General features: G+C 38.7%; 1 long non-coding RNA gene across 1 annotated transcript; it reads right to left on the reverse strand.

Annotated features, from left to right (window-relative positions):
* Positions 1-10,078: 10,078 nt before the first annotated feature.
* On the reverse strand, positions 10,079-21,920 carry LOC116733783 (uncharacterized). The gene is made up of 3 exons (XR_004342114.1): positions 21,908-21,920; positions 20,222-20,224; positions 10,079-10,146 (listed from the first exon to the last, which is right to left on the reverse strand). It is a non-coding gene; the product is annotated as an uncharacterized LOC116733783 (long non-coding RNA).
* Between the last annotated feature and the right edge of the window lie 216 nt (positions 21,921-22,136).

A 22,136-nucleotide genomic window follows, 5' to 3' on the forward strand; every position in this document is an offset into this window, starting at 1 on the left:
AACACTCTTAAAAATGAATTAAAACCATGAATTACAACGAAACATCAAAGAGTTTCGTTGTAACATCAAAGAGTTACAACGAAATAAAACTGAGCTATAAGGAAAACCCCAGAACTATTTTAACCCTGGTGGGATTTTATTCAATCGCTATGACTTAAAATTCTCAATATTTGCTCAATATAAAGTTGCCAAATATTAAGGGATCAAATGCTTTTGTTCACTTTCTCCGCTGCCACAGGCAAACTACGACCATAGACAGACTACGAAAATCTCAATGGGATAAACCCAAGACGGAGTACTGAAGGGAGATGAGAATCGAGCAGAGTTGCACAGGAAGGTATTGGTCAGGCTAATAAGTAGGTGTAACTTTAGCCCTTCAGGGTTTGACGTGTCTCAGCAGGGTACAGCGATCAATCCAGAGCCAGAGCTGGTGAAGATTCAGCAGACAGCCCATCTCAGTCTGCCTCTCACTTTGACTCAGTCTGGCTTCATCCGTCTCTGCACTTCACCCTCACTTTCTATATTTCAACCAATGTCTTGGGTCTGCAGGATTCACTTTTAAAGCTGCAGTATGTCACTTTTTTTTAATGTTGTTTTTACATATTTGTTGAAAGTGTCACCATGTCATGACAGTGTAATATGAGACAGGTAATCTGTGAAAGTAAGTCAACTTTATTTCCATAGCACTTTTTTTACAAGTCAGAAACTACAAAGTTGGTTAGATGAGAGGAAGAATATTGTTAAATGTAATGAAAACCTTGAAAGACCCTGTACAGTTACACGTTTCGGATTTTTATCTTTAGTTGATTGCCACGTTGCACAATGCGAGTACTTTAGCCATCACCTGAGACATCTGCAACTCCTAAATAAGACAGCACAGAAACAGCCTTCCTCTTTCCAAGACAGAAAACAGTAATAAGGTTGTTTTTTTACATCAAAGGTCTCTACTTTTCTTCTTTTTTTTTTTGCTGTCAGGTGCAATAAGTGAGGTTTTGCTTAATCCCGCTGCAGCCCGTTCTGTGGGAACAGAGCGGGTGTAAACAGGATTCCCTCTGGCTCTTGCTTTCACCTGCTGGAGGTGAGCTGCTAAACCAAGGCCGCTTTCAGAGAGCCCGTCGGCTTTTATTTTTTTGTGCCAAGGACCGGTTTTCAGCTGCAAAAACGAAATGAATTAAATATTACGTGATGAATGGCACATGAGAGTTTGTGTTAAGGCTGCAAAAATATTTATGAGGAGAAACACTGCAATCAGCTCTCCTCTTTGGAGGTTTGTTTTAGAATCTGTGATCAGCTGGTCAAGAACCAACAGGACTCCTCTGGATCTCCTCTGTGTTCAGAGCGTGCCGTGGCGCTTCACATTCATTTGAAATGGATTGTGCCTGAATTTTTTGTGTTTAGGCCAAAACGTGTTCTGGAAAGCAGCTGCAGATTCTGACACCTGACAAAGCAAGCAAAGACAAACACAAAATGCGACAAAACCGTCAATCATCATCAATCATCTAGTTGTTGATCATGTGATTCGTGCGATGGAAATGCATGATCAACAACATGCATTTCCATCGCAGTTTTGCAAAATAAAACCAATTTTAATACGGCCAAAAAAAAATAATTAACTACCCAATGCTGGTGGCAACATTTTTATTGAAAAATGAGTTGTTTTTTTTATATTAGCATCTTTACATTAAGCAAATTTAAATGCAAAACGTCAAGTTTCGCATTTATATAGTTGACAGAAACACAGATATTGACCGATACACTGACCTCAAGTAAAGGCAAACATGACTTTCACAGCAACAATGAAAAAATATTTGTTCGTTTTTGTATTCGGCCCCTTTATTCTGATGCCCCTACAAACGGTGCTAATGGACGCCTTGAGTAGTCACCAAATGGGAAAAAAAAGGAAGCTGGATGTCATATTTACAATTTTCCTAATGTGATGTGCATATCAAGCAAATGGAAGAAGATGCTCTGGTTAGATGAGAACCTCTGCTGGAACCAGCTGCACATTGTCAAAAAATAAATTAAAAAAAATCAGCATCCTGCCACTTCCTGGCTTCTTCTTTGTGGTTTTCGCCAGTAGTAACCTCCAGCTGTTGATCACGTGACTCGTGTGATGAGAAAAAATGTATTTCCATTGCAGTTCTGAATTCGACACGGTTGAAAATTTGTTTTTTCGAAATTGGTATTTTTTCAGAATTTATTTTCGTAATTTCAATTTGCGCAAATCTATGGTTAATGCAAATGCATCTAGGGACAGGAAACTGTAGTAGTAAATGGATGAGGCTTAAACCCCCCAGCCCCAAAAAAACAGCAATCCTGGAAGAAAACTTGTTCCAGGTTGCAAAAAATTGGTAGACTGGACTGGAGTTTCTTCTTCTAGCAAGACACGAGCCCTAAATATCTGCATCTGATGGAGACAAACCCCGGAAATGTTTCTCGTTCTAATTGAAGCATGATTTTGCAAAGTTTTGAATGGCTCAGTGAAGCTACTCTCAACAAAATATGCTGAAGCTCGTGGTCGTTATGAGCCAAAATGTGAACAATTCCAAACGGCATGAATAATTTTGCAGAGCACTTTCAGGAAGTGCTCAGATCTCTCTCTCTCTCGTCTTTATTTATGTTTGTGTGGCTTTTGCATGTTTCCTCCAGAGCCAGCCCCGTATTTTCATTTCTCAGCACCTTAGCAAGCCTCTCGTTTTGCCCCGGCTGCGAACCTCTCATTCCTGACAAAATCTAACAACGGGACATCAAAAGCACCCTGAGGGCCTTCTACATGCAATATCGGAGGTTTCTGTTACAGCTGAATTGTTAGCGGAGGAGATGGTTGGACGCTTCATGAGAGTTTGTGCATCAGAAAACAGACATGGACCATTATCATCATCAGAGAGAAGATGGGCAGTGAAAGGGGAAGGGTCAGAGAGGGAGGATGTAATGAGAAACAAAGTGAACGTAGATCAATGCTGAAATAAAACACAGGCAAAAAGGTATGTGAACCATCAGCATGTGTTGCTCTAACATCAAATATCCCGTCTGGTCTGAAGTCAGGTGACCTCTCATGGCGGTGTCAAGAAGGGAAACTCCAGCACAGCGGTACGGCTGACTCATCCTCATCCTTCCTGTTTGGACTGTGAAGACAGATTCAAATACACAGACGCGCTCAGGACTTTAACAAGGTTAATCCAGCCTGCTGTTGCCTTGTTCTTTTGGGTGTTAATTACTTCTCACAGCTCCTTTTAATTCACAGTCACTTTGTGCTGGAGACGTGAAAAGACAGGAGCAGAAACAGCCCTGTTTTACAAGTGAGTTTGAGATGTTATGTTTTACAGCCACAAAGTATGATTTTAAAGCAGAGTCATATGACTAAGTTTTCTTCAGTTGTTGTAAAAATGCTGTATATATATCAGAAATGACTTAGAAGAAATTTGACTTTGTAATTTTGCGTCTTGAAATTGGGGGTCTGTCTCTTTAAGAAACTCTTTCTGAGACTCTGCCTTCAGGAAGCATTCCTCAATTAACCTTTTAACGTTTTTACCTTCGAAACTTTTGTCTGCTGTTAAGCTACAAAGGAAAGTAACACTGTTGTGTGATATTTTTTTTTTTTTTTTTGCTAAACAGCATCTGAATTTTTTTTTTTGAGCTAATGACTCAAAAACATTCAGTTTTATGAGTTTTTTTGTTTTGTTTTGGCTTTTTTTGTTTTTCAGAAAGAAACAAAAATCTGCTAAAAAGAACAAGCTCCTAGTATTGTTCAGATTATTGGCATGGAGTTTGACATTCCAGTATTTTGACAGCATTCGAGTCTCACCCTTAGGCTTCAAGGAAGTGTGCAAGCCAGAACCAAAAATGGGCCCAGTTGTTGTTTAAAAGCCTCATAACAGTGATACAATGCAACCCAAAGAATACAAACATTCATCTCTGTCATATTTTCAAAATAACCCAGAAAGAAGTAACTAAAATAAGTAGAGCAGAGACACGTAGCAGATATAGCTCCCAAATTCCAATAAGTTTAAACCATTTTTTTTTTTCAATATTCTATCGATGGAGAGTAGGCGGGGAGACGGTCTTCCAGAGTTTACTCCATCAAAAAGCTTTTAGACACAGCTATCGAACAAAATCAGCAATTAACTGAGGAGAAGCGCAGACAATTCAGAGAATAAAGCAACCTAATTAACTTTCACGACGTGATTTCTTTTTCTGGCATAACACTTTAGATAGAGCCGGTTTCCTGAATCTGCATGTGTTAGTGAGTTCACGGGCTTTCCATTTCCATTAGACACATTTTCCATTATCCTCCATAAAGCTGTAAAAATAACAACTTATCATCTTCAGGTGCTTATGTACAGCGTTCACGTACACTCACACCCTAAAGTGAAACCTTCCACATGAGCATATTCACATGAAATCTTGATGGACCCCTTAAAAAATTCCCTTGGTGCATCTTTGCTTCTCGTGCTAGGTCAATGACAACAGATAACGGGCTGTCTCAATGCAATTTAAAAAGAAAAAAACTTTCTTTTAGCTCTCATGGAAGCAAACTTAAAAAATGTCAAGTCCCGGTCCGTTGACCTTTTCCGCATGTCTTCTCCCTCTCTCATAAGCCACACTCCTATAAAGTTATGGTCAAAAAAAGGCCACTACAGCCGCGCCGTGGTGGCGGAGGGGTTAGCGCGACCCACATTCAGGCAAACGTAGCCTCGACGCCGCTGTCTCGGGTTCGACTCCCAGACCTGACGACGTTTACCGCATGTCTTCTCCCCTCTCCTTCCCCCTTTCCTGTCAGCCTACTTTGAAAAAAGGGACACTAGAGCCCACAAAAAGACCCCTTGCAGGGCAATAAAAAAATAAAAATAAAAAAAAGGCCACTACAGCCAAAAAACTCCTTAAAAAAATGACACTTGAGCACTTCAGTAGGTAGCCTGGTAAAAACCAGAGCCTTGCTCTACGCTTTGCTACGTCCAGAGGCCCTGGATCATTGGCTACTGAGAAACGATTACTTGCTGGAGGTGTGGACTGAAGTTTTAAACATTTGAATTTGATTCATGGTTATTATAGTTAGTGAACTAAAAACAATGGAAAAATAAAAACTGTAACCTAGAAAACATTTAAAAGCTGTTAATAATGGGGGGAAACTAGAGCTATCAAACTAATTAAAACATACTGAAGTTATAGATTTAATATCATTCACTTTTGAACTGATGTGAAATAGACTCAACTGCCAAAACCAGCAGTTTATGTCAGCTGTCAGCTCCAGACTCCTCCTGGCGGCACTTATGCTAGTCCACAAAATGGCAGCAACAAAAAATGGGAGAAAACGCCAGAGTCATTTGTTGTTCAACAACAATTTGAAAATGGTATCTTCTTTCGAGTAATCATTACCTAATCAATGTATACATAATCACAATGCTTTGACCTTATTGATTTCTGCACCTAAAAATTAAATAAGGTATGAAAAACCTACTACTACAACTGATGAAAACTAGCAAACACTCTTAAAAATGAATTAAAACCAGACCATCAAAGAGTTACAACGAAATAAAACTGAGCTATAAGGAAAACCCCAGAACTATTTTAACCCTGGTGGGATTTTATTCAATCGCTATGACTTTAAATGCTCAATATTTGCTCAATATAAAGTTGGCAAATATTAAAGGAACAAATGTTTTTGTTCACTTTCTCCGCTGCCACAGGCAAGCTACGACCATAGACAGACTATGAAAATCTCAATGGGATAAACCCAAGACGGAGAACTGAAGGGAGATGAGAATCGAGCAGAGTTGCACAGGAAGGTATTGGTCAGGCTAATAAGTAGGTGTAACTTTAGCCCTTCAGGGTTTGACGTGTCTCAGCAGGGTACAGCGATCAATCCAGAGCCAGAGCTGGTGAAGATTCAGCAGACAGCCCATCTCAGTCTGCCTCTCACTTTGACTCAGTCTGACTTCATCCGTCTCTGCACTTCACCCTCACTTTCTATATTTCAACCAATGTCTTGGGTCTGCAGGATTCACTTTTCCCAAACCTTTCTTACAGTCTAACTCTTGCACGCATCTCTTCTCCCATCATTTGCAGTCCAACTTTTTTTAAGACCCTGTCTTGTTCTTCTGTATAAGGAAGAAAACCACCACTGGTGGATGAGTACAGGCATTAGATAAAGTAAGACTTTGGCAAAAAGCTTTTTAACAATGTGAAAGTATGAGCAACGCTGTCAAAATAATAAAAAAAAACATCTCTTGGAAATAAAATGTGCAAAAAGATATGATAACATGCTAGCAACCTCAGCTCACTGCCTTCTTTTTGGTGTCATGCTGTGGTGCAATTTGCTGAAAAGGACATTGTGCTTAAAATAAATCCATTATTGGATCAAGTCTTTCTTTCTGAATGTTTTATGACAATAGTCAAATAATTAAAACTTTTTACAACATCTTGATTACTGTCAACAGTTTGGGGACATATATAATTAATATTGATCTAACATCCTGCACATTTGTGCTTCAATTGTGTAAAAACAGATTTAAGTTAGAAATGCAGAATGCCTAAAAGCCCAACAACCAGCCATCCAACCTGCTTATTTAATTGCTTTACATGATGAAAACATAAGAGCACATTGCAGTGACGCCTTCAAGGAAAGAAAAACAAATATTGGACTACAAACTAAAATTAATGATATTTTAGTTATTTTTATAAGTGAAACAGTGAAGACAATACTAAACAAACAGGTTTTATTATTGATTTAAACCATTTTTGCAGTTTTCTGTGACCAAAAGCTGCTTCTTCATCTCTGGTTCCGATTCTGGAGATGCAGAGTCGACTTGAACTAGAAGACATGAGCGGTCTGGAAGGTTGATGCAACGACAACTCGTCTTTGAAGTTTCTGGTTAAGTCTATTTCCTGAGCTATAGGCAGCCATTATAAGGACTTTAGAACTGTGGTGATGTGCTCTACTGTCTTGGCTTTAGCTTTAGCTAGGTGGTAAGCTAAAAAAAAGGGGGTTGTTACTTACCTAAACAAATAAAAACAACACTATTTTGATGCAGACAGAGTCTTTTAGGTAGTGTGAAGAATATATTAAAATAGCAGCTAAAGAGTGAACTAAAAGGGAAAACCTCTGATTGTGGGATGTTGATATTACCATGTCAGATAATCATGTTGGGGACATGTTGGGGTGTGTGTGTTTAACAGATGTTTCTCTTTTGTCAAAGTCGGATTTGAACTACGCGTGATTGTCTTCTATTAAAACTGTTAGAAGCACAATCTCACTGACAGCAGGGATGTTTGCCGCTTCAGCTGTTGATTTAATTATAAGCAGAGCAGCAAAATGGAAGGTTTATTCTGTCACAGAGTGTTTGTGACTTAAGTGTAGAGACGTAGAGTGGCACAGAACATACTGGGAGAAGCACAGCCACTGATTTTGATTTGTCTGGGGGGTTTTTTGCTGATGAATAAAAAAAACTAGACGGCAGTTTTTCAAACCTGGTTGTTTTTACCTTCCTGGTCTGGAAACCAAACCTTAACATTAAGACAACTTTTACTATGTTCTCAGTAAAACCTGCTGCCTGTTGAGCAAAATTGTACTTTTCTTTCTGAAGGTGTCTACTTTTCAAAAAGCCTTTGTTTTTCTCAATTGCTGCACCATTCGCTGCGCCTGTCTTGGAGATTTTTAACACAGTACAGATACACTGTAATCTCCTGATTTCTTTGAATGCAACACTTCGATTTTTAGTAAATGGTGCCTTTCTACAAGGTACAATTTGTCTTGCAGTAAAGTGAAGTCACACTTTTTCTGGAGCATGACATAAAAAAACTGTTTGTGTTAATAAATTGTTGCGAAACGAACCAGAGCTGTTTGCTATGTACAATTCTCTGCCACTGTGCCACTCCTGGCGGCAGAGCAGTCCAAGAACAACACATTTTCCCCTGAAGTAATAGACGAATGTTTAAAGAAAGCTACAGAAAATAAAAATGAATGAAAATTCTCTCAGTATTCTGGCAAATATTACGATTATAATATGACCCAAGCTGACCTATTAACTTAGTTTGAGTTGTACTTTTACTGTTTCGAACAAAGCACTTCACCTCATAAGTTAAATCGAAGACATTGCTAGTTTTTTGTTGGTACCAGCATGTTCAAGTTGTGTGTCTGTAGTTTTATGGCTCGTGGGTTTATGTATGTTTTGCATCGACAGGGTCGCTGTTTGACTTTGTAGCCTGGATATAGCAGGGATTTTGTGTTTTGTTTTTTTTAATATCCACAATCTGAGCACAGAGACGTAACACAGAGTGTAACTGGTCTTAACTCCTCCCCCCCTTTTCACTCCACTAACTAATCTACTCACAGAGCGATCTGCAGCCAAAGGAGCTTATAGGGCCGATGTCTACCCCCACAGGTACACCAAAGCCCGCACACACACATCTTGCTCATCTCGTTCTTCTATTGTTGCAAAAAAAAAAAAAAAACACTGATATGGGAAAGACAAAAAGTACAACAAACCAGAAAAAAAAAAAAAAACGACAAATAGCTCATGAATATTTGATGCAACTCATCTGATCTTATTTTCTTTTCATGACAGGAGAAAAAAAATGCCGCAAATGGGGCCAGGGGAAATCTCCAAAAGCTTAGCTTATCCCCTGTAAATGCATTATTTCACGGAGATTTTGTGAAGTTATTCCAATTGTTACAATGCTCCTATATGCTCCGAACATCAACCTCTCTCTCTCCCCGGTGCTGGACACATTATGAACCTTAATACGCCGCATATAGATGATCTCTAAATAAATATTCTGTCCCACTTTTCCTGCCGAGGTGGTTTGTAATGCAGTAAGCCTGTGAAAGCCTGAGGCGTGCCAACTGAGCGCTGACTCCAACCCTGCGTTCCTACTGAGTTACCAAAGTGGCCACCATGGACTAAAAGGTTACAGTCTTCTGCAAGGGATTGCCTAAATCCTATAGAGAAATTTGTTATTGTGTTACACTTTCAACTTCGATGACAGTAAGGTTCAATACTGCTCTGATGATTTTGAGGATAACCCATTCAGTGGATAACTATGTGTCTTGGGACAGCAATGGCAGTCACCAGGACACAGCTTTCCCCGAGACTGAAAAATCTCAAAGTTCACTGTCAAAACCCGTCCGATGTGTAAAATGCAACGACGCCGACAGTTTTGCTTTCAGAAAACGATCCTAACAAAGAGCTGCACTCTTGAGGCCCATTATGAGGTACACCTGTTGAGTCGCTTGGCGCCACAAATAGTGAATCAGTCATGGCAGCAACTCGATGCGTTTTGGCTTTTGGAAATGGTAAAGGTGGCCTGCTGAAATTCAGACTGAGCGTCAGAATATGGAAGGCAAAGGATTTTCCAGACACTGAACGTGGTGTGGTTGTTGATGCTAGACAGGCTGGCTTAAATGTTTCAAAAGCTGCTCATCTATTGGGCTTGTAACACCGAGTCATGTTCTAGGTCTGCAAAAAAATGGACTTCCTGCAGTTGAGTGGATGAAAATGCCTTGCTGATGGCAAAGATCAGGCTATCATTACAACCAAGAGTTTCGGAATGCCCTCTCTGAAAGCGATGGACTACAGCAGCAGATAATCACTCGTGTTTGCTAAGAGAAGAAAAGTACAATTTGCACAGACAGACAACGGGTTGCAAACACTTTGCCTGGTATGATTACTTTAGTTTAAAACTAAATTACTAAAACTAAACTCAGGGTAAGAGTTTAGAATAAGCATCAAGAAATGTAACATTCTTCTGGCCAACCTTCTAACAACACTTCCAATTGTGGTGATGGTTTAAAACCCGTATAATGGGCATGCCGTGGTGGCGTAGGGGTTAGCGCGACCCGTATTTGGAGGCCTTGAGTCCTCGACGCGGCCGTCGCGGGTTCGACTCCCGGACCCGACGACATTTGCCGCATGTCTTCCCCCCTCTCCTTCCCCGTTTCCTGTCAGCCTACTATCATATAAGGGACACTAGAGCCCACAAAAGACCCCCTGGAGGGATCTTTTGAAAAAAAAAACGTATAATATTGATAATGTCTATGTTCATCCCTTTACGGCCACACTGTACCCAACTTCTTTTGACTAAAACTAGCTGCGTTTCCATGACAAATGTGTGCAACACTTTGTCAGTATTCTGCCAATGTAGAAAAAACTTTAATTTCCATTAAATAAGAAGCGCAATTACAATCACAAGTGAATACGTTTGTTCATGCAATAAGTCATTAAAAAAAACACGGTGCTATCATTCTTCTACCACTTCCTGTCGTCACCTTCTTCATGGTTTTCGCCAGCGGCAACATCTGGATGTTGATCACGTGTTTTCATTGCAGTTTTGTGAAAAAAAGGGAATTACATTTTGATACGGCTAAAAAAATCCACCTCATCCTACTGCCAAAACTTTTTAGCGAAAAAGAGTTGGTTTTTTTTCAAAGTTGCAAATTTACTCTTGTAAATTTATTTTCAAATGCCAAATTGCACAATTATATGGCCACCGTAAATGCAGCTGCAATCTCCAACTGATTTCACAGAAATGACAATTAGCTTACTGTACTGTCGGAAACAATAGTCCCCAGATCTCAACCCCTTTAACAAACCTGCAGCAACCGCGTAGATCAAGATCTCTGGGAAATGTTTCTAACGCCTTGTTGAATCTGTGTCACAAATAATTAAGGGTAGTTCTGTTCTGAAGGCAAAAAGAAATCTAACTTTGTACCAGTAAGGTGTAGCTGTGAAAGTGGCTGCTCAGTGTGTTCTCAGCAAAGGCCATTGCAGTTCCTATATCATTTCTGTCTTTGATCCCTCAATTATATTCCTGGCTATTTAATGTGTCATCGGGCTGATTCAGCCTTTTTCCCCTCCCTGCAGTTTTCACACTGCGATTCGGCCGGTGAGCCAAGGTGTTGACATGGGCCTCAACGGGCAAATCAAGGTACGAAATGGGAAAGTGTGGGAAGGTTTTAGGTCTAGCAAAAGTTGGTAGAGTTTGTTTTCTGGACTTGCTTGCCGAGCCTTCGCTTTTACCCTTCGGAAGTGAGAGGTGATGCCTGCGGTGGCGCTGCTGGTGGTTCGTTGAGCCAGACAGGAATGACTCTTCTCTCTCGTCTGCTGCTGACATGTTTTGTCACACTTGGAATCACTGCTCCTCAGTCTACCACCCAGCAGTCGGCGAGTGTTGTGAATATATCGCCAAAACAGATGGGAGCTGTGAAGGTGACACGCAAACATGGTGGTGGGTTTGGAGGGGTTTTTTTGTTTGTTTTTTTGACCTTATTATCAAAAGGTGACACCGACTCTGCATCCTCATTAGTATCTTTTGCGATGACATAATTCCATCCTACATCCATCACTAGTTGTTTTTTTTGTGCAGTCAGAGTATATTTATAAGTTCTGAAAAGAAAACTGAGGGTCTTTTTTTTTTCCTTAAACAGAGCCAAATTATTGGTATTTGCAGCACATTCAAAACAAATAAATAGTCACCACAGACAAATATAAACCGTCAGGTCCCTTCATGAAAACTCAAACCAAAGAATCAACATGACTGAAAAGAGTCAGTTTATAAAACATTCAAGATAAAGTCATGAGGAGGCTTAAAATGGTCAAAAATGTTTTCTGCTGTTAAAGTTTGCCTTCTGATTTAACAGTGAGTAATTTTTTTTAATTAAAATTCCACAATTGAGAATTACTCCATTAACAGTCATTGTATTTGGATCCATCCTGCAACTTTGCTCTAGTTTTCATTTACTTCTCTGAGAGGAGGTGACCCATGAACACCAAACTGTCTGAAATTTATTCTCCCACAGATAAACGATAATGACGTAATCTGTGCTCAGTAGATAAAGGCAGTGATTAGTACATATGTAAATAGCGCTCTTCGAGTAACAAAATTAGATTTACAGTGAATTTAATAAAGCACGACTCAATATGCCATTGTATTTGCTGTGGCGACTTTCAGTATTTACCTTATTAAAACTGAATGTTGTATTTGATCAAACATTTCTGTGCATAATAGAAGGGTTGAGGGTGGCGGTGTAATGAAGTGGGTTTTGCTGAACTAAGCAGCAAAGGAGGAGTGCTAGAGGTTTTGCTCAGCCTGCGTTTACAATGGTCGCAGCATAATGTAGCCCATTCCAGCAGAAATTCATGAAATGTTAGCAAATTCCAGGTCAGGAAAGAACATAGTAATCTACAAGCAACATTTTGTTTTTTCATTTTTATCTCTCTCTAGGTCTCTTTCTGCATTACTGTCTTCCTAATTCATTCCACTTTTCCAAATTGCTCTCCTTTACTTTCTGCTCCCTTAATGAGTGAGGTGTTGATTGAGCCAGCTCAGAAAGAAATAATTAGGTGCTTGAATTCTTCATGGGAACAACGCTCCCTTCTGACTTGTTGCGTCCCGGCGTTATCACCACCTGACTTTGAGAGCCGATCCATTTGCATTTTTTCCACCCCAGTTTCTGCATTGTTAATTGCATCAAAACTGTTCTCATCTTAAATTGTTTCATTAGTTCTTCTGGCAGTATACATTTGGAATCCATTTTGTCTCTTAGGGTAATCTGCGATTAGATGAAGTTTACAAAACATACGCACAGCACTTCGGAGATCTTTGGACCAATACGTTATGCTGTGCCAGGTAATTCAATTTCTGTTTCTGTGAAAAGTGTGTGTGTGTGTGATCCCAGTAGTCAACAACTCCATACACACCAGCAGCCCACCATGTTATTGTGTTAAAATGTTTTAAAAGTTACAAAAATTTGGAGGTACACAAGGAGGCATTATAAGTGTAATAGCATGTGAGGCCAACGGGTTGATGTGGGAATGATTCAAGGTCAACTATAAACCTAGCTTGATCTATCATCTGGTGTATAAAAACCCCTATTTAAAATAAACAAACGACGCTCAGCCTGGTGGCCTGCCAGGCTTATAGTACAGTGGATTGTATATAATGTTATTTTCAGTTACCCTCAACAAAACCTGTCTCTTTTGACGCACATAGGATAAACAATATATACTTTGACGACTTATCAGTGTAGTTTATTTGAGGTTAGTTGTAGGAGAAGAGTTAAGGTTAGGGGCAAAAGATTTTGTGAACCAAAGAACTGAGAACATGAGAAACACTCATGCACCTGGAAGAGTTCTGTTCCCTGAAGAAAGCCATGTTCCCTCCATCTGAACCATTTTGTTGTTTGGGATTACAAAATAGCTTGTGAATAACTGACCTGCATTCCTTTCCAAAACCACTTGGAGCGTTACTGACAGTAGAGTCTGTATCTGATTTGGTTCTATTTTGGAAAAGCTCACGCTGGGTATCAGATCCCCACTCCGCCTCCTCCGTCACGTCTTACATCCTCAACATCCACCCTTCTAATCTCTACCTGTCCCTCTACTGTTAACCTAGAACTCTTAGCAACTTCCAGAGCTGCCTTATCTCCCATCAGCTTTCCTTGGCATCGAAGCTTCAGGGGTGACTGACAGATTCACTAATGCTACAAATTATAGGCGATGTAACCTGCGTAACCTGTCTTATTCTGCAGAATGAGACAAAACAAATTTGCAATTCAAGTAGACTCCAGACTCAATTTTGCAAAGTCCATCTGCATTCAGTAGCTGCAAACTGAATAATATAAATGAAACAATTTCCTTTTCCTTTGCCGTCTCGAGACATAATGCATTTCTTCTGTAACTTTTAATAGCCAGAGAAGTCATCGGAATTACATTTTGACCAATGGTGTGACTCCACAGCTGAAAGCGACCCTGCAAATCCCTTCCTGACCCAATTTCTCCTGTCAGCATGCTGGTTTGAGTCCGCCTGTGCAGCCTATTGCATACTGAAGATGCAACACGAGCAAAATAAATTATAAGGTTTAGGAAAAAGACCTGAAAACAACAGGTGTAAAGTTGATTTGTTTTGCAATATTGTATAGATGATTCGCCATTTAATTCTAAAACCGTCGTATATTTACGTGTAGAGCTGGAAATTTAGGTGATCAAGACAAAGTAGTGCGTTGTAATTTGTAGATGTCCTCTCAATCTGTTATCTTAAAATACAGCATGGCACAACTCCAAACCACACAAGGCATTTAATCCTCAAATAAGTCAGGAAAGGAGCTGAAAGGTGGATGGATGGGTGTTGAAAACAATGTCAACGTAACTTTTTTTGTGGTTTTAAAAACTGTTATTTGGACAAGAACATTTCGCCTTACTGTCATGGTTCAGTTATACTTATTTTTGTCGTTGGTTTTCTTAAATTCTACCATCTTGACCTTTGACTTGTTGTGCTTTTGTTTGTTTTCCGTGCGTCTCCTCATACCTTCGCTTTCTTCTGTTTGCACACACCTGACCTATTATACGAGTTCCTGAATCTGCCTCCTGCAACAGCTGTGTGTGTATTTCATTTCCTCTCAAACGCCAAAGGTTGCTACTGCATTTTGATCCCAGCCACAACAGCTGCATTTAACTGATGATAATAAAACGACTTGGGACCAAAGTTGGGGAATGGAAATCCCATGAGCTTCTATCTGCTGACGATCTGGACTGGCTGGAGTTTCTCCATTTCTCGACAGAGGAGCTACAAATTGGTTAGAAACACTAACACACATTTCTGCTAACAGAAACGCCTGGTAATGTCAAACTGTTGACTGAATCTAACAGGTTTGGCTTTTATTTTGAAGAACTGGCTATCTCTTGGGGTTAGCATTGGTTTAATGCCTTTTATTTCCTAACTTTGAATGTCCATTCTTGCAATTCATAGTGCATTATATTTAGAGTTTGTTAGGTTTAGAGTTTTTTGTCTTTGCCTTAATCCTCATGAAAAGGATTTTTTTTTTTTTTTGCGTTTACTAGACCCACATCTGCTTTGCTGTCAAGTCTAAACAGTCTATATATCTTGGGTTTCACTCCAGTTACATGTGCGAAAGATTTTTTGAGACTCAATTCCTAAACTTTGAGTTAAAGTCAAGTTTAGATTCTTTGTTTGTGAAACTGAACTATAACTCTGAGTCCACGTCTCTGGTGAAAACAGTCACATGGAGCCACATCAGCTGTTTCTAGTTTGTGAAACTGATATTTTGAAGTTGTCTTTTTTATTTTATTTTATTTTTTTCAGAAAACAGAAATGAGTTTTTAAAAGAAGCTACTATGCGTTGTTGTTAAATTAACTCCTTCCCCTTTTGTTCATGAATTTGTAAAAAAAAAATTAGGCCTTCTCTCAAAGGCTCTGAAATCCCATTTTCAATTATCTGGTGTAACGGCATACACTCTTTATTTAGCCATTATAACCGTATTATTTGCTTTCTGAAGTCTGCAACTTCTGTTTGCTTGTTTATTTTTTTTAGTTATCTACTTTTTACCCACCTACTTATGGAAATAATTGCTGTTTTTTGTTTGCCTTGTTTTTGTTTTGTCATTTCTTCGTTCGTGTCTGCCAGTCTAAGGTCATAAATTCAATGTATATATATATATATATATAGTGTTCATTGTTATGTTAAAAAAATCAGAAATAAATAATAATTAAAAACAATAAATTAACTCCTTAACAAAAACATTGAGTTGATTCTCCGATGTGCTCCACCTCTCAGTCATGACGGACAGACGGATGGATGGACTTTAGTTTGCTCATCCCCAGCGGCTGCAAAGGGAAAACGATCACACAGATAGAACATATTGTGGACAGCACAGGGTATCCGTATTAAATATATCCAGTCTGATTAAAGCAAAACTGATGTCCATGTCAGACTTTTCATAGCGTTGTTTGGCGCCCTGCTAAAGAAGCTCATAATGACCTCTTTACTTTCACCCTTTTCCTCTTGCTCTTGCTTTGCTGAGTTCTCACAGTCCCCAGGGGAGAGAGAGAGAGAATGAGAGTCTGCGTGCTCCGTGTGATGATCAGTGAGTCTTAGCCAGATCTCGACAACCAATCATCCGTCTTCTTGTGGCATCCTGCTTGGCTTCACATTGCAGGACGGTGCCATTCCTTACACTCCTGCCCGGAGAGTATTTTTCTTCATGTTTCGAACAGACTGGTGGTTTTTCTTCGCCCTGACGTGTTACTCGCCCTCTTGACAGATCTGCGCTCTGTTTGTTTTCAGGGGAAATTTGCAGAGCTTTTGTTTCCAGACATCCATGCATGCTCAGATATATATATATATATATATATATATATATATATATATATATATATATATATATATATATATATATATATATATATATATATATATATATATATATATATATATATATATATAAAGCTCAGCTCCTTAAATCAGGATAGATTAGTTACAGAGCAGGCCTTTTCTCTCTCCCCCTCTCTCTCTCCTTCGGTAGCGCAAAGAAAAAAGTTTCCCTATTAAAAATTGTTCCCAAACCCAGTTCGGTTAAAGTGGAGAAAATACATTAAGGGAGCTAATGTGATTTTGGGCTGAGCAGATTAGAAATGTCTTTCATGGTCACATTCCAATATTAGTCCAGAGCTAAGCCTCAAAATGTGTTTCTTTTGTGCTTAACCTCATAATGTCAAGAGACACATAGTCACTTCTGGCATGAATATTCTCTTTGAGGAAAGTTAGCTGCTCCACTCCTCTAAAGCAGCACAGAGGACGGAGAAGGAACAGTGTGAAAAATGAGCGAAACTCGTTAAAACGGCCGGGCATTTTCCGAGATTTGTTTGCACAGGAGCAAACGAACGAGCCGATGGGCCTTCGCCGATGATCCGTCCTAACGGGGCCGAGCTGAGTGGCTGTCAGCGGGAGTCAAATCCTCCCCACCCTCCGTGTAAACACGAGCGGTGACTGATCCACTTTCAATTTAAATGACCTCCACGCCGCCACCGAGTCTCACCGATGGAATTCAGAAGCCTCAATCAGGCTGAACTCTTTCCCTAACTTAATCCAAAGGGGATTAAGGAAGCAAATCAATTAGAAGCTGAGGCTAAGAAGCAGCTATCTCCACTTCCCTCTCACTTACTCCCCTCCTCTCTCCATGCAGCTAAAGACAACGGGTTCTTAATGGCATTATGGCGAGTAGGCAGGGTCAAAAGGCTTGTAATTATAATTAATTACAGATGAGGAACTGGAACAACTTTTAAGTGTTTTTGGAAAGAAGCACATTTAAATGAGAACCAATAATGAAGTGCCTTGTCAAGTATTTACGAAAGTAGGTTTTCTGTTATCACGGTTCAATTAAACCTGTAATGTCTTTAAGAGGGAATTTATGTGACAGACCAACTAACACCAAAGAGATAAATGGCTTTAGGCAAAGTTGGGGCTCTCACAGAGCTCCATTTATTCCATCATCTGCAAAAGGAAAGAAAAACACGACTGCAAGCCTGCCAAGTTGTGGTCGTCCCCCCAAACCGACAGGCTGGGTGACTTGGGAGAGATGAATACAAATTTTTAGATCACATTTCAATTTACACGTTAAAAAAAGAAACAAAACCATGCAGAATTTTTTTTTAAATCATCAATGAAATGCTTATTTGTGTTGCTCTGTAATTTCCATACTGAGAGGGGAGTATGAAACAGTTGTACTCAAGAGCAGCACTACTTCAAAGTATTTTTACTCGAGCGAAGATAAAAAGTGGCCATCCGAGAAATGACCCAAGTAAGGGTAAGAAAAAAAGGCTATGCAAGTACTGAGCAACTAATCAAAATGTCAATCATGCAATATTTCAAAACTACATCAGACAAACCTAACTATAAAGCTATGTGGAAATGTTGGTATTCTAAGGAGCAAAATGAAAATAGGTCATTTTGTAACCTAACTGCAAAATAACAGAATTGGGTAAAAGAAAACTGATTTAAGTAAATTTTGTTCAATATAAAAGTTGCCGGTGTGTGTCTGTGTTTGGTGAATTTCTGGTTAAAGTGGCAGTGTTACATAATGTCGACTTTTTCGAGCTGTACATCATGTTGTAATGTTATTAGCTCATCAAAAACATACCTGGAGTGTTGCCTTGATTCTTTCATGCATGCTTGAGAAATCCTCTGATCTCAGCTGTGCAAAACGCCTGGGTGGACTTAGCCCCGCCCCCCCAGCTCCTCTACGCAAACACCTGGTGGAACAGGACATAAGTTGAGCTCATTATACGAGCTACTTCTCAGTGAAAAAGTTGTGAAAGGGTTAATAGAGGAGCCATGCTGTGATGGCTTTCTGAAGGCGGAGTTTCAGAAAGAAGAGGAGATTTTAAGGACACAGATGCCCAATTTCAAAGCATTAAATCAGGAAGTCAAACTTCTTTTAAGTCATATTTGATATAGCATTTTTATAACAACTGAAGGTAACATAGTTGCCATCTTATAGATTATGCAATGAAATGGCATAATGTGCCTGGAAAATATCTAATGCTGGCTCTTTAAAATAAGTTTATTCTATATTCAGTGGGTTGAGTATATAGAAATTTTGCTCAAGTAAGAGAAGTGGCACTTTGTAGTAAAGTTACTCAAATAAAATACAGCATAGTAAAAGTACTCCTCAGAGTAATTTTCCAAAGTTACTCAAGTAAATATTACTGGGTAAATACTAACTCTGTTTCCACATTAAATCATGGATTGCATTGCAATTTTTGTTTTTTAATTTAAGTTCAAGGAATACTAGAAAGCCTTTACAGCTATACGTCTAATGAAATAAGCAAACCTGGTCAGTTTGAAAACAGTTCAGCCAAGTTTGTTCAGATCTGTCTTCAGATCCACTCCATCACATTTTTGTTAGTCTTTATCTTGCTATGCTTACTCTTGTTTTTTTTGTTTTTTGTCTCAGCTCTGTTTTTGCATGCAGAGCCTGTTCTGTTCTGGCATCTTGCTGCACCTTCCTCCATCTCCCGCAAACCTCTCTGTAGAATACAGAGGTTCTGAGGGAAACAAGTGCACTCCAGCGGCAGAATGTGAATAACGGGGCTGCTGCTGTGTGAATCCTCGCTTTCTCCCTCCCCATCCTAGTCCAAGTGAATCAAAGAAGATCAGTTCCTGTACAGCCTTGTCTTAGAGGGGCTTGACTACAGAGGAAGGCAAGTGAAGGGTTGGGTGAGTGGGGGTGAGGGTACTCCTCTCCCAGAAGTAACTCAGAGGGCACTCCTGAGAACTTCTGACGATAGTAATGAAATATATTCATGGGTTTTTGCCTTGTTCTCTAAACGTGTAGGTTTTTAGAAACAGAAGGAGTTTGTTGTCTGTAAGTCTGTGCTTGGGCACTCGTGTCCTCCTGACGGGAACATTTGAAAAATGACAGAATTTTTTTTTTAAGCCTCACCAAATAGTCCCAGTTATCAAAAACTTCCTTAAATCCATACATGAATTTGTATTTCAATTCATGGTGTAAAATTATGGAATTTATTAAATTTAATATAATTTAAAAGTAAATATAAGGAGATCATAAATAAAAAATTAAAACAAATTTCACAAGATGTAGAACTATGGGTGAGAGATGGCACTATTGTGTATATGTAAATTGAGACTAACGCAAATCAGTGTGTCTGGGTATGAATGTGTATGGATGCATTTAGACATAAAGATGTAAAAAAAAAAAAAAAAAGGAAAATTAACCTGTTTATTTTATTTAATAAGGAGGATCCAGCTGAAAATATGGTATGAGTTCATGGGGTAGGAGTTCATAAGTTTCCTACTAATTTCTACTACTTTTCAAGCATAAGATTATTGTGGCACAAAAGTGTCTTTTGAAATCCTTGTTCATGTGTGTGATTTTATACTTCTATCATGTTCAAAATAAATAAATAAAAATTAAGAACACCTATTTCTAGCTACTGTTAGCTAGTCTACAACTAAAAGCTAGCTAGGTAGTAGGAATAACTACAGTATTTAAGCGCTAGCTAGTTATTCCTAGCTAGGAATAACAAGAATAACTAGCTAGCTATTAGCTAGAGTTGTAGCTGGAATCTTTTCTATTCGTCTTGTTTATTTTGTTTGTTTTTTTCATTAGGTTTTGCCATCATCAATTCAGTGAATATGTTAGGCCTCTCCAAATAGCCCCAATTACCATACTTATACTTACTTTAAGCAGCAAAAAACTTCCATTCATCCATCCATCCATAAATGCAACAACACATATTTCTAGCTAACTGTTAGCTAGCAATAACAGGAATAACTATCTAGCTACCTTGTAGCTAGCTTCGACTGTATGGAATCTTTTCTATTTGTGTCTTGTTTGTTTACATTCATTAAGTTTTGTCATAATCCATATAATCTTTGTAGTTTAAGCTCACCTGTTACCGTGGCAACCGCCTGCGCCCCGCAAGACGAGTAAAGATTACGTTAAAAACATAACATTCAGTCCGTTACGATATCAAGTTTCCAGGCTTGATATTTATTTCTCGATTATTAATCACCTGAACACAGCGATGGTTGATTAACTAGCTGTACTTGGTGCTAACGTGGCTAACACGAGTAACAGTTTAGTCCAAAGCCTTTTCTGCTAAAATAAAATCTTTAGTGTATGTCAGATACAGACACATTGCATATTGATCTGTTTAGCTAACGTAAGACTGTGTAGCAGACAGGCTTCAAGGTGTAGAAGTTGTATCAGTGCTGCCATTATGCTGCACTTAGCTAACGGGAAGCTAAGTGTGTTTGTGAGACGGCCACGCACGTGACCACGTAGAATGGGCATCAGCCAATGAAACGCGGCCCCTCTGGTAAGGTCCATTACACCAACCCACTCAGTGTATTCATAAAAGCACAACAGTAACTTTTTAACACTATTGGCAAAATCCAAATGAAAACATTTAGAACGTGTTAGACTAAAAATGTGTTTACCTGTCTGACAGGAAGTAATGGATGCCATTATTCACATTATATGCCACTAAGTAAATGTTAGCATGCTGCATATTTTGGAATGTATTGTGTCAACTAGATTTTTTTATATTGGTGATGTAATGCAATTTTAAAAGACAGATGTAACTCTGATGGTTATTCTAGGAAAGGGGAAAGTTTCCTCATTTTGTTTGTGCAACCAAAGAAATAAACGCTAAAAATGATTTTTTTTAGAGACGTTTTCAAGCGCAAGATTTAATGTAATTTGTTCTGAATTGGGATTTTTCATAAGAGAAAACAGTTTTGGTCAATTGGTTTCTGAAATGCCACTATCTGGACAGGCATTTTAAAATTGCTCTGCAGGAGAAATTGGACTGTTTCAGTTGATTTCTTACAAAAGCTAAGTTAAACGGGGAGAAAAAAAAAATCATTCATTAGCCCGGCTTATTGTTTGGTTCGCATAGCTACAGGTTTAAGTGCACATGTCCCAGAATTCAAAAATACAAAATCTCAAGAAGAAAATGCATTTGTATGTCAATTTGAATAAAAACATCACAAATGGTTTTCCAACTTAAAATCAGAATAGAGCTGAGCTGGGTTAGATGTGATTCACAGTCTGCAGTTAGAGGTAAATTTAACACTAATCGGGACATTTCAGATTCATATTTATCCACTTCAGATTGCATCCAAAGGGCTTTTTACTATTTTGGACATGGACATTTTAATGACCAGTTTCTGATAGTTGTACCTGAATAATTCATCTTTTAGGCTGTTTCTGCTCGTTAGCTCTCGGTTCATTTGTTCTCATTTATTTCACCAGTAACTACCAAAATTCCTTGAATAACATCCCAATTACCACCAGCAGTACTTATTATTATTCTAAAAATAATTTGACTAACATATTAAAACTTTCCACAAAATCCAATTTAATTTATTTAATTCAATTCTGTGTTCATATCTGTAAGATATCAGAGAGATATTGCCTATATCTTCATAAAAGTCTTCAAAAACTTTGAAAACACAGAAGACAACCCAAGCTCCTAGAAGAAAATTTGGCCCACAAAAAAAGGGGGCAAAAACTGAAAACATTTTATAGTTTGTCAAGTTCACATGAATGATGATGGGAGAGATTATAAGGAATTATGTTGTCATAACAATTCTGCTGTTGAAGAATTCAACATAGTACAAGAACTGTACTAAATTGTGGGATTATACATTATGATTATTAATTTAGCAACTATACATCTGGGATTTACACTTTTGTAGTGACATTATTGGGCCTTTCTCCTCTTTATTTGCTTATTTAATCACTGTGCTTCTTTATTTTGACCTTTCCTTTTATGAAAACTTTATACTGTGAAACTTTTCTACTTGGTTACACATC

This window comes from Xiphophorus hellerii, chromosome 15, assembly GCF_003331165.1.
Source record: "Xiphophorus hellerii strain 12219 chromosome 15, Xiphophorus_hellerii-4.1, whole genome shotgun sequence".
Lineage (NCBI taxonomy): Eukaryota > Metazoa > Chordata > Actinopteri > Cyprinodontiformes > Poeciliidae > Xiphophorus > Xiphophorus hellerii.